The sequence below is a fragment of the Martes martes genome, assembly GCF_963455335.1.
Source record: "Martes martes genome assembly, chromosome: 6".
Classification (NCBI taxonomy): domain Eukaryota; kingdom Metazoa; phylum Chordata; class Mammalia; order Carnivora; family Mustelidae; genus Martes; species Martes martes.
In genome coordinates this window covers 41,668,989-41,681,049 of record NC_137893.1, presented here as the reverse complement: position 1 = coordinate 41,681,049, position 12,061 = coordinate 41,668,989, and the positions used below count along the sequence as shown (strand labels likewise).

The 12,061-nt window shown below is 33.7% G+C and overlaps 1 protein-coding gene across 3 annotated transcripts in view; it reads right to left on the bottom strand.

The window, feature by feature from the left end:
- RNGTT (RNA guanylyltransferase and 5'-phosphatase) overlaps positions 1-12,061 on the bottom strand; it is a 328,397-nt gene that overhangs the window by 87,778 nt on the left and 228,558 nt on the right. The window lies entirely within an intron of this gene.

The following is a 12,061-nucleotide window of genomic DNA, read 5'->3' as shown; positions in this document are numbered from 1 at the left end:
TCCATCCATGGCTCTACTGGATTGCAGCCACTTCTGGCAACACTTGGGAATCTGAAGATTTCCCAAGACAGATTTTGAAGATTTCTGAAGACAGAAAAATCTATCTTCTTATTTGAGTAAAAATGGAATTTATGCAGTTTCATTTATTTTCCCGGTTGTTGTATGTGTTTTCCAGGAGGAAAAGGGATGGTATTTTATGCTAAACTATAAGCTTCAGATTCTGGCAATACCACCAAGCAGGCATAAGCCTTCCTCTGAGAAAAGAGGAACCTGAAAAGTGGCCAAGGCCATAGTTTTCACTTCTTCAAAACAGAGTATTAAATTATTCATATTCAGTTAGTGAATGAATTGCCAATGTCTGTGACTTCTGGAGGAAGGATGATGAAATCTTAATTTATAAATACTTATCTTAAAATACTATGAAGATTAGGGAAAGAAAAGATCCTATGCTGGGACACTAACGGCTTTCAAACTAGATTGAGGCTGAATGGGAGAAAAATATAAAGAAAGAAAATACGGTCAAGGGGGACTCCACAACTGAACTGCTTTTGGGACACAAATTAAGCTGCTGTGGTCATTTAACACATATATGTACTATACTATTTATGATCACATAGCTCAGTTGCTGCCCACAAATGCAAGCCACATATGTGATTTTAAATTTTCTAACAGGCACATTAAAAACAATAAAAACATGGATAAGATGAGATTAATTTTAATGATACTTACAAAATACTATCATTTCAATATGGTAATAAATTCCAAGGTTATTAGTGAGCTATTCTACTCTCTTTTTTTGTACCAAGTCTTCAAAACCTGGTGTGTACTTTATACTTATACACTCATCTCAGACCAGCCACATTTCAAGTACTCAATAGCCACATGTGGCTAGTGGCTACCATACTGGAGAGTGCAAATAAAGAGCAAGCAAACTATCTGTTCATTCAGGGATGTCCTGAACAAAAACTCGCAAGGAACTCTACTGAACAAGGTGGAATTCCATCTCAAGGTGGAATCTATTGTACCCACTGTAGCCATCTACTTCCTCCCTCTGTGAAGACTACCTAACAAACTGGGGTAGGCCTGGGCCATGCCCCTAAAACCTGTTCTCAGACAACATTCTGGAAAGCTAGAAGAAGATGGGAGATCATAAGTAGAAAGTAATCATCTTGAATCAAGAGGTCATAATCTCTCTATAGAAAAAGATGCTAGGGACACCTGGGTGGCTCAGTTGGTTAAGCCACTGTCTGCGGCTTAGGTCATGATCCCAGGGTCCTGGGATGGAGTCCCACATCGGGTTCCTTGTCCAGCAGGAAGCCTGCTTCTCTCTCTGCCTCTGTCTGCTATTCTGCCTGCCTGTGCTCTCTCTCTCTGACAAATAAATAAAATCTTAGAGAAAAAAGAAAAAGAAAAAGATTCTATCCAAATCTCATCTATTTGTTTAAATCAAACAGGTTATCTTGTCATTTAGGAATCTTAAATTTTTATATTTAGTAAGATACATGAATATATATAACACATATACATCATACTTTAAATTAGCTTACTTTGTTTTTTAAAAGATTTTATTTATTTATTTGAGAGAGTGAGCATGAGGGAGAGCACAAGCAGGTGGAGGAGGAAAGGCAGAGGGAGAAGCAGACTCCCCTGCTGAGCAGGGACCCCAACTTACATGAGGCTCAATCCCAGGACTGTGGGATCATGACCTGAGCCAAAGGCAGACAGACGCTTAACAGCTGAGCCACCCAGGGGCCCCTAGATTAGCTTACTCTTTAAAATCAAGAGTTCTGATTATTTTTGAAGCTAGCTTGATACTCCTCCAATATATGTTTCTCTCTTTCAGCCTTGTACTGTTACAAAAATGCAAAGCAGAAATTACGTTAGACAATGTAAATAGCATGTTGTTTGTATACAAATGAATGCAAATAAAATTGCTTAGTGATTCTTTGAAAGTTTTTGTTTCTCTTTCTGCTACGAACTGAATAGTTGTGCCCCCTACAAATTCCCATATGGAAACCCTAATCCTCAGTATGAAGGTATTTGAGTGTGGAACCCATGGGAGATGATTAGGGTTAAATTAGGTCATGAGGGTAGGTCCCTCATCATGGGATTTAATGCCCTTATAAAAAGAAGAGACTTGAGGTCTCTCTTTCTCTCTGCGTGCACATACCAAGGAAGGCCATATGAAGACATAACCAGGAAAAGGGCCCTTACTGAGAACCCAACAACGCGCAGAGTCTGATCTCCGACTTTCAGCCTCAAGAACTGTGAGAAATAGATGTTGTTTAAACCATCCAGTCTGTATTTGTTATAGCAACCTTAACTAAAACACCCTCAGTAAGACTAAATATACTTCCAAAAATGTAGAGCACGAATTTATTAAGCAAAAGTACACTTCTACTCAGCCAGTGTGCAAACTATGTCCAGGCTCCCAAAAGAGTTTAATCTAAAATAACAAGGTGTTATTACATGTATTATATGTATATGTATTATATGTATTATATGTTATTATATGTACATATATGTATGCACTACATTTCATCTAAAGGTTAAGATTCCTGCCTTTATCTATCAAAAATTATAAGTAGGTTCTCTCTTTTTTTTTTTTTTTTAAGATTTTATTTATTTATTTATTTATTTGAGAGAGAGAAAATGAGCAGGCAGAGCAGCAGGCAGAAGAAGAGGGAAAAGTAGGCTCCCTACTGAGCAGGGAGCCTGATGTGGGACTTGATCCCAGGACCCTGTGATCATGACCTGAGCTGAAGGTAGCGGCTTAACCAACTGAGCCACCCAGGCGCCCCTCTAAGTAGGTTCTTAAAAAAAATAAATGAGCAATAGATTTATTGATTTAAAAAAAGGAACAAAATATAACAAATGGTATTTTGATTTAAAATGTTATTATATAGCAGATTTTAATTGTCCTTCATACCATCTCCAAGCATAATATTTAAAACTCTTCCTTCCTTTTTTTTAAAATGCTGTCTTGCAACCACAGTAATCTTAACAGTGAAGTATAATCTGTTCATGACTGGTATATAGAGGTCTAGACAGCAAATGATCTCTGAAGAGACATATTTCCATCAAATACTAAGTCCACAGCACTTTGTATTATCCTACCATATACAAATTTACAGGACAATAAAATGACATCAATAAAAAAGGAAAATTTTATAGAAAAAAGCATATTCTCTCTCTTTGTAGGAGTTGGAAAAAAAAGTATGTAGGTTTCCAGAGATTCCAGAAATATGAAACATATTTCATAGTGATTTTTTAAAGTTAGGTTTTTCTTAGTAAATTGTTTTTGGCTGAAAATTAAAAAGCCAAATATTACTAATGTACTCAAATGCTTTCTTACGTGAAAATGGGAATCTTTTTCCAAGACATTTCATTTACGAGTGAACCATTTTACTTGTTTCCTTCTCATTTCTAACTTTAAATAAACAGAAAATCTACCCTGTTCTTGAATAATCTCCAAAGACAAGCTTGAATCTTTCAAAGTTCAGCCTTTCAATATTTCTTACAAATAAATCCAAATTACTAGTATTTTATCCAAAAGGATTCCTCCCAAAGCATCACATCTGAATTACAGCATTGACATTTAGAAATTTGCTTTCTATGGCCACAATTACCAAACTGTGGAAAGAGCCAAGATGCCCTTCAACAGACGAATGGATAAAGAAGATACGGTCCAAATATACAATGGAATATTACGTCTCTATCAGAAAGAATGAATACCCAACTTTTCCATCAACATGAACGGGCCTGGAGGAGATTATGCTGAGTAAAATAAGTCAAGCAGACAAAGTCAATTATCATACAGTTTCACTTACTTGTGGAGCATAGAAAAAACATGGAGGACATTAGGAGAAGGAAAGGAAAAGTGAATTGAGGTAAATCAGAAGGGGAGATGAAGCATGAGAGACTATGGACTCTGAGAAACAAACTGAGGGTTTTGGAATGGAGGGGGTAGGGGGATGGGTGAGTATTAAGGAGGGCACCTATTGCATAGAGCACTGGGTGTGATACATAAACAATGAATCTTGGAACACTGAAAAACTAAACTAAACCAAAAAAATAAAATAAAATAAAATAAAATAAAATAAAATAGAAATTTGCTTTCTAATAATGATCTATCAAAATTATATTCTATATATTTAGTTACTAATTCTTTGTAAGTTTTCTTATAATTGCCTCTTTCTAAGTATTTAGGAACACTTAAAGATACTTTACCAAGAATAAGCTTTAGTCTATATCTTGATAATCTATAAATCCAGCATAATATCCAAACACACATTGCATATACCCAACACTACATACAATGTAGTTACCATATAAAACTATTGTTGAACATATACTACTGGTTTCATTTTAATAATAAAAGACTTTATTTAAGGAGCAGACTAATCTTTGTAAAGTAGCTTACAGTCTACAGATTCCCTTCACACTCATTAAGTCTCATTTAATGTATGTAACAATTTTATGGAATTCTGCTTAATGGGCCCTAACCTATCAACTTAGTTTGGATAACTATTAACTTGATACATCTTAATTCAGTTAACAGGTTTCATGTAGCATGTTCTTACAGAGAATCAGCCTTCAGCACTAAGAAGTTTAAATTTAAATTAGTAATTTTCAAATGCTTGACTATAGCAACCTTCCCTATAAATACCCAAGTAGACAAATTATTAAACAGATGGGGTATAAGAATCTTTTGTTAGTTCTCTCAGTCATCCATTTATTCAATTTTTGAGTACCTACTTAGTGACAGACACTGTTCTTACTGTTCTTTACTGGCATCTAAATGGCATTTATGAGAATACAATTTATATTTTAAAATAATTGAGCAGGAGTTCTGGGTGGCTCAGTCAGTTAAGCATCTGACTCTTGATTTCAGCTCGGGTTCGGATCTCAGGGCTGTGTGATGGAGCCCTGTGGTGGACTCCATAAAGGGCATGGAGCCTACTTAAGATTCTCGCTCTCTCTTTCTCTGCCCCACTCTGATTCATGATCTCTTTCTCTATAAAATAAAATAAAATAAAATAAAATAAAATAAAATAAAATACTTGAGCAATGATCCCCTAATTTTTCTTTTCATTAAAAGTTTTTATTTAAATTCAAGTTAGTTAATATACAGTATAATATCAGTTTTAGGAGTACAATATAGCAGTTCAACACTTCCACATAATACCTGGTACTCATCACAGCAAGTGTACTCCTTAATCCCCATCACTTATTTAACCCACCCCCCTCCTCACCTCCCCTCTGATAACCATCATTTTGTTCTCTACAGTTAAGAGTCTGTTTCTTGGTTTGCCTCTTTTTTTTTTCCCTCCTTTGCTCATTTGTTTTGTTTCTTAAATACCACATATGAATAAAATCATATGGTATTTGTCTTTCTCTGACTTATTTCACTTATCATATACTCTTTAGTTCTATCCATGTCATTGCAAATGGCAAGATTTCACTCTTTCTTATGGCTGAGTAATATTTTAGTGTGTGTGTGTATATACCACCTCTTCTTTATCCTTTCATCAGTCAATGGACATGGGCTGCTTTCATAATTTAGGTATTATAGATAATGCTGCTATAAACATCAAGGTACATGTATGCCTTTGAATTAGTACTTTTGTATTCTTTGGGTAAATACCTCGTAGTGCAATTGCTGGGTCATAGGATAGTTCTATTTTTAACTTTTTGAGGACCTTCCATACTGTCTTCCACAGTGGCTGCACCAGTATGCATTCCCACCAACAGTGCAAGAAGGTTCTCCTCCATCCACATCCTTGCCAACATCTGTTGTTTCTTGTGCTATTGATTTTAGCCATTCTGACTAGCACAAAAATAGACATCGAGATCAATGGAACAGAAGAGAAAACCCAGAAATGAACCTACAACTATAGGTCAGTTAATCTCCAACAAAGCAGAAAAGAATATCTAATGGGAAAAAGACAGTTTCTTCAATAAATGGTGTGGGGAAAACTAGACAGCAATATGCAAAAAAATGAAACTGGACCACTTTCTACACCATACACAAAAACAAAAATAAATTCAAAATGGATGAAAAACCTAAATGTGAGACCTGAAACCATAAAAATCCTAGAGGAGAACACAGGCAGGAACCTATTTGACATTATCTGTCTCAACTTCTTATTTAGATATTGTCTCCTGAGGTAAGGTAAACAAAAGAAAAAATAAACTATTGGGGCTATGACAAAATAAAAAGCTTCTACACAGTTAAGAAAACAACCAACAAAACTAAAAGACAATCAATGGAATGGGAGAAGATATTTGCAAATGATATATCTGATAAAAGGTTAGTATCCAAAGTTTCATAAATGACTTATAAAACTCAGCATCCAAAAAATGAATAATCCAATTAAAAATGGGCAGAAGACATGAATAGGATGTTTTTCCAAGAAAGACATACAGATGGCCAACAGACACATAAAAGATGCTCAATGTCACTGATCATCAGGGAAATACAAATCTGATTTTTCACCATGCAAATTAAAAGAGTACTAGGGAAACAAAATTTTAATAATCTGACCATGTGAAGAAAACTATGAATAGATAATAAAATTTAAAATGAATACATAACTTGACAGCCCAGTGAAAAGCAAGCTGAAACAAACAAAATCACCATATCCATATTTTAAAAAATCAGATTATGAAGGGATCACTTGCTTACCTTATCTTCAGGGAACTAAATTCAATTTAGAACATGTACTTGAAAACAAAGTGCATACACTTTCATAGGTACTATGGGGGTCAAGTTAATGGTTCACAATAATACAAGGCAAAATACAATAAATATTAATAACAAAAAAACTGAAACTTCAAAAATAGGAAAAATTAGTTTGGATTTAGGGGATAAAATTTATAATAACTTAGTTTCACTATACACATTCCTAATCTTGGGCAATTGAGATATGGGCTTTAAACTTTTTTGTAATATCATCTCAAACTGAGTCATTTTAAAGGAAATACCCACTATGAGAAGCAGAAGCACTAAATGGAAAAGCAATATATTATTACCCAGCTTCACCTCACAATGGACAGAATTTTAACAACAGAGTGCAAAAGGAGAATCTTAGGAATAGGAGAAAAGGTTAAAAAAATAGCAGAGAAGAAATTTCTGTGGTGCTACATTAATTAACTGCTACATCAAGATTCTACTTCCCAGACAATACTGCAAATATGCCTCTATGGTTAATATATTTAGCAAAATAAGAACTAAATGTAAAACCAACACCCTTAATTTTTAGTGATAAATTCTTCACACATATTATAACAAACTACTCTAAAAAGAAAGCATATATATATTTTATATAAATATTTCAAGATGAGAAGACAGATATGGAATAAAAGTAAGTAAAATACACCAGTTCCCAAATTCCAACTTACTTGATACAACAGTATTCTTTAACATGATAGTATTGATAGGTTATAAACCTATCATAAATTTTCAATATATATGGTATAGCCATAATCTAATTAACAGCAAGTATATATGCTTTTGTACTATTTGTTATACATACCATTTTTTTTTCAGTTTTTCTTTAAGTTGTAAAAATTCAAATAACTATCATATTTCTTGTTAAGGAGAAAATTTTTTTTGAAACTATTGTCTTGTGTGTATAGACTTTTTATTATGCTGCATAGGAAAGAAGGGATATGATAATGATGAAACATTCTTGATGCATCAGACTGAAAAATTAGATATTTATGGACCATGTCTGAAGCTACGGTTCTAATTGGATAACTCTTTTTTTCCCCCTTGCTCTCATTTTCAAAGATGTATAAATTTAATTTGGTTACTGGCATGGTCTATTGGACTGAGCACAGACAGTGTTTAAAAAAAAATTAGAGTTCCAATCTTGGCCTATTGTTCCAGTTCTAATCTCAATTCACTGAATGCTCTTGGATAAGTCATAAACTAAATCACATTTTTTCAATTTCCTCATCTGTAAAATGGAGATAACTATCCTATAAGTCATTATTCAAACTGAAATTTTAAAAAAATGCTTTTTAAAATCTGAACTGAACACTCAAACACCCAACTCATATGAACCTTTATCTTTCAAATGGTGTGAAGTAGCCTCAAAATAAATGAGAACTTATAATTAAGAATAGATGCTTAGAATGGCTCACCAGCTCCAGAGGTTATCTGTGGTTTTATAATAAAAGATGAGGCTAATTTACAATCTGCAGCACAAAATTAAAAGACAAATGATCACCCAAAATGAATTTCACATAATAAAACCAGTTTCCAGTTAACAATGGAAATGACAGGAGAAGACTGAAGTTACTGTTCAACACAATACTTCCTATCTTTCCTCCCCTAAATCATAAATTATTTACTAAAAAGTATACAAATTGATACTTTAGAAAATAAACTTGGTATAAATGCTGCACATGTTTGTTTTAGCTGCATTTTCCTCTTCTCAATTCACAAACATCTTAGATGGAGACAAACAACTTTCCTGAAGCAATTTCCAGAACTTTTGACTCAATTCAATAAATAGTGAGTAAGAACAGTATCAACTGTTCTTAAAAGGTTATGCATAATTCTATTTCTGTAAATTAAATGATATATTTCTAGGACTTCAGCTTACAAACCATAGATATGGTGGAAAAGACAAACCTTTCCCTATTTCTCTCACTAAATATAACTAAAACCTAGGAATTTGATATCTAACACAAAAGGAAGAAGATTCTAAAAGGTAGAGAGAAGATGGAAGTCCAACTAAGAAAATCAGGATCCAAAGAACAACAAGATAATGAATATCATGGGTTTTCTTTTTGTTTCGTGTTACAGAATGACCACCAGAGAAGCCAGAAAGCCAAAAACATCAATCAGAGAAGACACAAAAAAAAATCAAGAAAAGCCTGCTCTTTACCCAGGAAAGAGACAACCCAGCAAGACAGAAAGCTTTTAGATAATTATCACTCCACTTCAGCAAAACACTACAGGAAAAATTGCCCATTCCCAGCCCTAACAACAAAGGCCAAGTGGGAGTCTAGACTTCCGGCCTCACCAAACTATACAAAGGAACCCTGACCCTCTGACAGTATTGGACAGAGAAAGCTGAGTGGAGAGCCAAGGAGTATGAGATACCCGCTCCCCTAAGGTCAGTGAAGACCATGGGGAGAACCTAGACTTCCATGCCCACCCAGCTCTAATGAGGCACACCTCTGTCTCTCACTGGGGTAGTCTAGCAGAATCAAGATTTCACCACCTCCCAGTGATAAAAAGGCTGTCTCTCCTCCAAGACAGTATCAGTGGAGACCAAATGGGGACTCTTAAGTTTATATTCCTGCTCAATGGAAACAAGGGGCAAACTCTATTCTCCCTCCAACCCCTCTTCTACAGACTCCAAGTGGGCACCTGGAGTTCTACTCCAATCTGGCACTAACAAAGCAGCACTTCCTTTAACCCTGCTAGAGACTTGTCAGGGGAGGCCTGCTAAAACAAGAAGCTTAAATAAGACAAGACCCAGAGTCTGATAACCTAATGTCCAACATGTCCAGGTTTCAGTAAAAAAAAAAAAAAAAAAATGGTTATAGTGAGAATCAAGAAAATCTCAAGAAATTATATACTCTTACTTATACTTAATTTATAAATATCCTTTAATCATATTTTAATGATTTTTAACTGACAGAATTTTCTAAAATTAATGACAGACACAAAACCACAGATCCAGGAAGCTCTGAGAACGTAAAACAGCATAAATACAAGAAATTTACACCTAGGTACATTATATTTAAACAAAAGAAAACCAAAGACAAAGAGAAAATCTAGAAGGAAGTCGGGGGGGTTGGGGGGGCGGAGACAGACACTCACCTTACCTATAAAGAAACAAGGATAAGAATTACATCAGACTTCTTGTCAGAAATCATGCAGGCAAGATGAAAGTGGAGTGAACTATAAAGTGTGAAAAGGAAAAAAAAAAAAATCCACCAACCTAGAATTCTTTATCCAGCAAAATTATCCTTCAAAAGCCAAAGACAAAGATTTTCTCAGACAAAAACTGAAGGAATTTGTTGCCAGAAGACCTGTCCTGCAAGAAGTGTTAAAAAGAAGTTCTTGAGAGAGAAAAAAATTACATAGGTCAGAAACTCAACTCTACATTAAAAAAGGAAGATTGTCAGAGAAGGAATAAATAAAGGTAAAATAAAAGTTTTTTTTTTTATTAATTGAACTAACTAACTGCTAGTTCAAAGTAGTAATAGTAGAAATGTATTGAGTGATTATAGAAATTAAATAAATGAAATGAATGACAGTAATGCTGTAAGGGATGGAAGAAAGGAACTGGGAATACTCTGGAGGGGGGCTGGGGGATGTACAGGGGAATATTTTGTACTATTTGCTCAATTTTCTATAAACTTAAAACAGTTTTAAAAACTAAAGTCTACAAATAAAACACACACAAAAGCATATGATGTAAATAGCAAAAGGCAATTAAAAAACTACTTGATTTTTACTGTTGCCAACAGGAATTATACAATACTTGATCAAATGAGATAATGTAGGTATATGCATGACATACAAGGGAAATTGAGCAGTCAATAAATGGTATCATTATTAGTAACAAGCTGATAAGACAAAAAGTAAAGAAAAATTATGGAACTGAGAGCTTTTGTAAAGAGCTTTTTTAAGGTAGCAGATTCCTCATATTGGATCAATACCCGCCAATTCACAACTGAAATACTTCTAACTAGATTTGAAGTGAGCAAGATGAAAAATAGAGAAAAATGAGGAAGCAAAACCAAGAAACAACAGCTTCCCTATAACACAAAAGACATTCAATAATATCATTAATAAATATCATTAAACAGAGAAAAATACCTTTGAACAATAAAATAGAAAAAAAGATATTTTTATAAATTCTAAGCTATAATAACCTTCCATTATCTATCTGTATGAACTTCAAAAATAGTCAGAAAATATGAAACTCTGATTACAGCTTCACAGGGTGATATCCCTGTCTTTGTTGGATAGATATTTTAACATTTTCCTATCCATAAGATATAAGATTTGCTCATTAAATTATGGAATAAATAAAGTACAGATGTAGGATCAATAAAGTAGCTGGCAAAAATGACAGTGCAAATCTATTAAGGGCCAAGGAGGAAGCTGAAATCCATGAGCAGATGAAACATGAAAGAGTAAGAGTCACAGGAAAAGGGAAAGTATGAGTTTCATGTATTCAAAAATAAGAAGTCTCATTGATTTGGAAAACAATAAATCAATGGTCCCTTATGACAATTTGAAAATCTGAAGACAAGGTTTGTGTTTGTGTGTAAAAATAGAAAGTAATCAAATAAAAGAGAATTTTTGCTTTTAAAAACTATATTCTATCATGTAATGATAGATTTTTTTTTTTAAATTGCATCTCATATAGAACAGATTGAAAAGACTTTAAAATGTTAAAAATGTTTACAATTCTACCAGTTCAAATTTCACACTTTAGAATTAGGATATATTTCCCCCCCTGCAACTGCTGTGTAAAAAAAATTTTTTTAAATTATGTCCTACCTAACACATGTTCCATGTATCTAAGCTAACATTGCTTAATTTTATTATAAAGCTCAAGTTAAGTACAAAATTTGAATTGCTATATAAAGTTCCTATTAAAATGTACTCTTCAGATAGAATGTGAAATAGCAGAAATTTATTTTTAAAAGAATATCAACAAAATATAAGAAAAACATTCAAGAACCTCCCATATCCAAGTAAATCACTTCTCTCAATCTTTTAAGTTGATCATATTTAGTTTTTATGAACAAAACCATTAAATGACATTTAGAACATACATTAACACATTAATACCATCTTAAAGGAATCAAAATGAATTTGTCAATTACCCTGCCAATATGCCAGTAGCCAGATATCATCCTAGCCTCCTTCCAGAAAATCAAATTTATGCTGAAGTCCCAATGTTCCTTTTCCAGAATCAGAAAGATACCACAAAAGAAATAATGGGATTCTGACAAACAAGTAGGAAAAGATGCTTAAGAGAAAATCAAGAGAGTCATTCTAGAATTCAAAAGAATTAAA